This window comes from Palaemon carinicauda, chromosome 2, assembly GCF_036898095.1.
Source record: "Palaemon carinicauda isolate YSFRI2023 chromosome 2, ASM3689809v2, whole genome shotgun sequence".
In the NCBI taxonomy this organism is placed as follows: Eukaryota; Metazoa; Arthropoda; class Malacostraca; order Decapoda; family Palaemonidae; genus Palaemon; species Palaemon carinicauda.
Window position 1 is genome coordinate 7,762,533 of NC_090726.1, and position 7,500 is coordinate 7,770,032.

A 7,500-nucleotide genomic window follows, 5' to 3' on the forward strand; every position below is an offset into this window, starting at 1 on the left:
AATATCAGAAAGGAGAACTAATAGGACAACACATGAATGTATATTCTTTATAACTGTGATGAATAAAAAAAAACTCCAATTAGACAATATTTCTGTTCATTACTTGGCCATGCAGAAATGTAGAATTTTTAACAGGACGCCTATACGTTAAGGAGAGGAAAGGAAGTAATTGGTATTTAAAAAAAGGGAAAATTCTAGAAATATGGTTTATAGAATATATTCCATGAGATTTTTTTTAATAGACCTAAGAACACCAGGTAATTCAATATTTCTCACCATAATATGTAAAAATGATAGGCTCTGGCCCAAATTTTAAAAGATCGGATTATTACGGTAAATCTTTATTTCTTTACCACGGATGTTTAAATCATCCCAAGGTGGTATACTGCGAAACAGCAAATAAGCAATGCACGGGCCAAGCAAATATTTTACACACGCACACATATTATATATATACACACAAACACACACACATTATATATATATATATATATATATATATATATATATATATATATATATATATATATATATATATATATATATATATATATATATATATATACTGTATATGTGTGTGTGTGTGTATAACGATTTGCATCCATAACCTAATATTTCTTTATAATGATAATAGATATGAAACATTTTACTACGAAAATACAATACAGTGTACAGTATATTATCTAACCTTTCGAATATGTAAAATAACATTGCCAACATGATAATTATGAATAGAAAGGTATTGAAGACAACAACAACAACAACAATAATAATAATAATAATAATAATAATAATAATAATAATAGTAATAATAATAATAATAATAATAATAATAATAATAATAATAATAATAATAATAATTTACATACTCATTGCTCAAAAAAATAACATGGTATCAGTGGCCAAATGATATTCATTTAGCAGTCAACGTTCGCTGAGGAATGCATACGTTCACGCTTTTCTGCATGACTAGGAAATGTGCACCGTGAATTTTAAAACACGATTACAAAATATAAAGACGTATCCCATGATATTTCATCACGAATTAATTAGGAAGTTTTCACAGTTTTTATTATTCAAAAGAAGAAAGCTATAATTATAAGACTTTTTTAAAGACTGAATACTTGAGAATCAATTGTGTTGAGATAGATTCCAAGTAAACCTATTACCTTGAATAGGAAGAATATATATATATATATATATATATATATATATATATATATATATATATATATATACTCTCCATTTTTTAAAAGACTAAATACTGGTAATTGATATCTGTTGAAACAGGTAGTGCTATTCGTCTACACCATCGTCACATGCCAAACCAAGAACCAACTAGTTGGATAATGAAAATACTCCGAATTCAAAGGTTCTATTAGAAATAACAACAAAATAAGGAAAATTAAAGAATATGCTACAAAATACCATTTATGCAGATATATATCACTGGTAAAAAAACAAGTAATAAATACGATGGTAAAATAATACATGAAATAATACAATCTTTTCCACATAACAATAATAACAGGAAAAATAAACACTGAGTAACGTATTGTAGAAACATTTGAATACTCATTAAAGTGGAAATATGCATGAGTAAGGGGATATCTTTGTTTGCAAAAGGATTTCTATATCACCGATTCTTTTCCGATAATGATTTCAGATATTGGAAGAAAATACAAGAAAGGTTTTGTAATAAAATCCTCGACTGCACAATCATACGAAAAGGTGGCGCGGCATATATATTTTTTGAATATTATTGTGATATAATAAATATCACAATTTCAGTTATTCAATCCTTGTATTAGTTTTTTGACACATTTATGATATTCCCAACGTGATTTTTCCTTTGCAGATTCCATTTGATATTCATAACATTAACCCATCCAATAAATGTGTAACTAATTCTGTTACATCTTTTTATCTATTAAATGAACAATATTATATTTATATTAAAAATACATATATTACCAAGAATCTTATCTCAGTGTTAAGAGTTATAAATACCGCCCATGAATAGCAGGCAAGGGACAGTGGCATTGCCCTAGCTAGATGGACAATGCCCTTGAGACTGACCATATATACATCGGACCAGCATCCAAGCCCCTCTCCATCAAAGCTAGGACTTGAGAGGGACAAGCAATGGCTGCTGATAATTCAACAGTTAGACCTATCGGCTCCCGCAAATGCCACATCATTAGCTCAGAAGACTGGCAAGGTTACAGAGACTACAAAAAACTATAGAAGCTTGAGCGGGACTCGAAGCCCAGTCTGACAATCACGTGACAGGGACGTTTGCAATTACTTAGACTTTTAAGATCAAATCGAGGAATTGATTAAAGCGAAAATTGAATTCAAAATACGTACAATAACCCACCAAGTTATCAGAACCGGTCGTCCAAAATATCTAAGAGAATTGCTACATATTGTGCAACCAACAAATTATCCTGACACGAGAATAGTTACAGATGGTTTCAAAATATATATACTCATATGTCTACTTAAGGCTCTAAAACCTTTAAATATGCGGCCCAGAGACTATGCAATTAGCTCCCACGAGACATCCGAATGATTGATGATATAGCTTTCAAGAGGAAACAGAAGACTTCCTTATTCTGTGAGTGCTTCGATTGTGACGATTTAACAGTAAATAAGCAATAGGCAATGGGTAATGTTGAATGCTTTCAAACGAACATGATAAAAAGATCGTGGAGGTCCTGTTGAGAGTAGGGTTCCCCTGCGGTACAGGACCGAAAAAGCAACCTTAAAAGTAAAGGTTGGTGATTTTTTTTTCCAACCATAGGTATTCCACCTTTCTTTGCTTTTATTATTTCATATCATACCTTCAAATATTCCATACTCTGGGTCACCCTCCTGCTGTGCTTAGAATAGCATGAGGGAATATAAATGCCACCAGAACACTGATATGCATTAGGTGAGAAAAAAAAAAAAAAAAAAAGAATTATAATACTTTGGTTGAGTTGACATGCAATGAAATAAAGTTTACAATCCTTTAGATCATCATGATTGCAGTCTCAAACAACAACACGGTGGTACATACACATCCTCTGCATATGCACATCTTTTTCGAGCTTTATAAATAAATGAATATATATATATATATATATATATATATATATATATATATATATATATATATATATATAGAGAGAGAGAGAGAGAGAGAGAGAGAGAGAGAGAGAGAGAGAGAGAGAGAGAGAGAGAGAGAGAGAGAGAGAGAGAGAGAGAGAGAGAGAGAGAGAGAGATAATGCAGGTGAATATGCGTGTGCAATTCATTATATTCTGACGACATTGTGATTTTTAGCAATCTGACAATAAAAAGTAAATAAAACAACTAAACATTACACACATAGAGACACATATGTGTGTGTGTGTGTGTGTGGAAAATGGTAGAACGAACGACTGGAAATGAAAAGAATTATTGAGTAAGAAATCGGAGATTTTCCCAAAGTAACTTTTACAAAAGAAAAAAAAAAATGTCCGAGTTCCTAATATTAATTTCAGTTCCCTTCACTGCCAATAATAGTCGTGTTAATGTTAACGTATTGGAGACGAAAGTTTAAATCCTCTGTCATGAATAAGGATGGCTTCGTTCTAATCTAAATTGATTGTGGAGGGGGAGCGAGGAATCCAATTCGCATTGAAAAGAAAAAAAATGAAACTCCATTTATAGAACTTTAGGAAGTGGTAAGGTGCGTCCAAACTTGAAAAAAAAATGGCTTATTGAATCTTCATAAGGATAATTCCTACAGTTACAGATTTGGTTTAAAGGAGTATGTTTTTGGTTTATTTTTAGAAAATTTCTTTCGCACACATTATCTTAAGCCAGAGTAAGCAACGTATGGGGTTATACTCAGTGCATGATTATACAACAGTCTTACTGGATCTTCATACAGATAATTCCTACAGTTACTGTTTTGGTTTATAGGGATATTTTTTCAGGTTTATTTGCAGATATATCACTTTTTTAAAACTCATTACCTTAAACCAGAGTAAACAACGTATGTTTAAGATATTCATCATTGCTGTAATTTTAAAAAGAAAATCATAATAATTTTTCTATCTCACTACAAAATGAAAAGATAATTTTCGTGCCGAATGATTTAACGTTAAATATAAAAAAAAACATAATAAAAATGGTAATTCATTAGTGTTATGACTATAATTATAACGAAGAAATAATACGGTAGGAGTTATAGAAAACTTATAACAGTGGAATTTGTAATAATAAAAAAATGGATAAAAAAACAAAACAAAATAAAAAAAAAAGCCCGGAAAAGTTATTTGATAGAGTAAATATTTTTGTAGCCTACTTGCATGTCAGTAATATCTATACACTTTTCCTAACAAGGGTTACATTATGAAAACCATCCTGAACTGAACAGAAGTACAATGACTTGACCTTCTGCTAGTGTCTAACGAAAGTGATTTTATAATCAAACTTTACTTAAATTCCAGTATCTGCATAGTCTTAATGCCACTTACTCACCTCCCGTTTGTACTGTAAGGGTTAACAAAGGATCTTTGCTATCTTCTTACGTCCCGTAGCGCATGCACCTTTTAGCTTTCTACTTAACCTTGGCTCATATTTGTTTCTTTCACCGTAATGCCGTTTCAACGTTCACTTACACACTCACACACACATTATATATATATATATATATATATATATATATATATATATATATATATATATATATATATATATATATATACATATACATATGTATATATGAAAATATTTACACACATATATATATATATATATATATATATATATATATATATACACACACATATGCACACACACACACACATATTTATATATATATATATATACTTATATAAACATGTATATACATATATATATATACATATATATATATATATATATACTTACATACATACATACATACATACATATATATACATACATATACATATATACATATGTATACATACATATATATACATACATACATGCATATATATATATATATATATATATATATATATATTTATATATATAAATATATATAAACAAAACAACAACACCAACAAATACAGCCGTTTGTTACAGGACCTACAAGATCGATGAGAAACACTCCAGATTACATGTGATATTAAAGGAATAAAGGTCAACCCACTACTCTAATAATCGCAGCATAGCATTCTGGATAGTGCAATCATGAATCGAAATAGCTTCCCCCCTAACTATCATTCAGGATGTAAATGACTTCAGCTGGATTCGTTCTATCGGCTCCGGCGACCCTCTGAGATTCCCCTTGATGGAATTCTCTCGCCCGGAGCTGGTTTCCATTTCAATTTGAATCTGGAGCAGTGATTGTTTACCTTTCATTTCCGTCAGAACTGCTGTCACCTTTAGTTCGTCATGATATTTCAAGTCTGTTGGGAATGGCAAAGGTTCTACTAGTCATAGGGGACAAGAGATGGCATTAAATTGGGAGTATTGAATACTTAGAGATATTAAAGGATTATCAATTGCGTAAATAAATCCAAAATGTGGATACACAAACCCAGACCATTTTACTTTTTCGAACATCTGTAAATATGAATATTTTTTTTTAGTTCATCAGCTGCTACGCCTATTGACGCAAAGGGCCTCGGTTAGATTCCGCCAGTATTCTCTATCTTGAGCTTTTAATATAATACTTCTCCATTCATCATCATCTACTTAACGCTTCTCAGTCCTCAGCCATGTAGGCCTAGGTCTTCCAATTCTTCTAATGCCTTGTGGAGCCCAACTGAACTAATCTCTCTTTGGGAGTGCGAAGAGCATGCCCAAACCATTTCCATCTACCCCTCATCATGATCTCATCAACATATGGCACTCGAGCAATCTCTCTTACAGTTTGTAATCCTATCCTGCTATTTAACTCCCAATATCCTAATGAGGGCTTTGTTCTCAAATCTATTAAATCTATTGTAGATTGTTTCATTGTCATATCATGACTCATGTCCATAGAGTAACATCAATCTCACTAAATTCATATTTAGTCTGATTTTTATATGTAATTTCAGGCGATTTTATTTCTATATTTTACTTAGCCTAGCATCTATCTGATTTGCTTTTTTTCAATCTTTCACTAAAGTCTAATTTTAAAGACACTGAATTGGAGATCATAGTTCCTAAATACTTGAATGATTCTATCTGATTAATCGTTTCTCCTTCCAATGATACTTCATGTTCCATTGCATACTCCGTTCTCATCCTCTCTGCCTTTCTTCTTTTTACATTTCATGCATTCTGGTAAGAAAGCATTGCAAATCCTGTGGTGTTCTTCTAACAAGGACAGCATCATCAGCATACTCTAGTTCTGCTAAATTCCTATGAACAATCCAGTCAAACCCTTCTCCACCATCTCTGACTGTTCTACGTAATATAAAATCCATGAGGAATGCAAGGTGAAAGCACATTCCCTTGGAGTACTCCGCTGTTCACAGTACATTCCTTTGGTAGGACTTCAATAACATTAACTTTGCACTTGCTATGCTCATGAGTAGACTTAATCAAATTTATATATTTATGAGGAATTCCATAATAACGCAGATCCCTCCAAAAAATGGCCGGTGCACACTATCAAAGGCTTTCCATAGTCCAAAGATGCCACCAGAAAGAGATTTCGGTATTTTACGCACTGCTGTGTAGCATATCTCAAAATGAAAATTTGCTCAATGCAACTTCTACCTTTTCTAAATCCTGCTTGTTCATCTCTCAGCTCTTCGTCGATCTTTCTCTCCAGCCTCTACAGAATAAGCATACTACATATTTTCATAACATCTGACGAAAGTGTAATGCGTCTGTAATTATTACAATCAATCAAGTCTCCTTCTTACGCTATTTTCCCCAACACTCCAAACTCCCATTCATAAGGTTTTGCCTCTTCATGCTACATTCTTGTAAATAGTCTTTTAAAATTACTGCAATATATATATATATATATATATATATATATATATATAGATAGATAGATAGATAGATAGTGATAGATAGATATATACACATACATATATATGTATATATATAAATATTCATATATATATATAAATATTCATATATATATATATATATATATATATATATATATATATATACATTTATAAATACATTATATATATATATTCATATAGGCTATATATATAAATATATATATATATATATATATATATATATATATATATATATATATATACAAATATATATATATATATATATATATATATATATATATATATGCGTATATAAATCATAAAATCCTACACCTCATATATGTATGCATGTATGTATGTATGTGTATATACAGTATATATATATATATATATATATATATATATATATATATATATATACATGTGTGTGTCTGTATGTATAAAAGTCATAAAATCTAACGCAAAATGATAGAAATAAGATTTAATTGGCTCTTAGTTAAAACACTAAATATTTGTTTACCGTT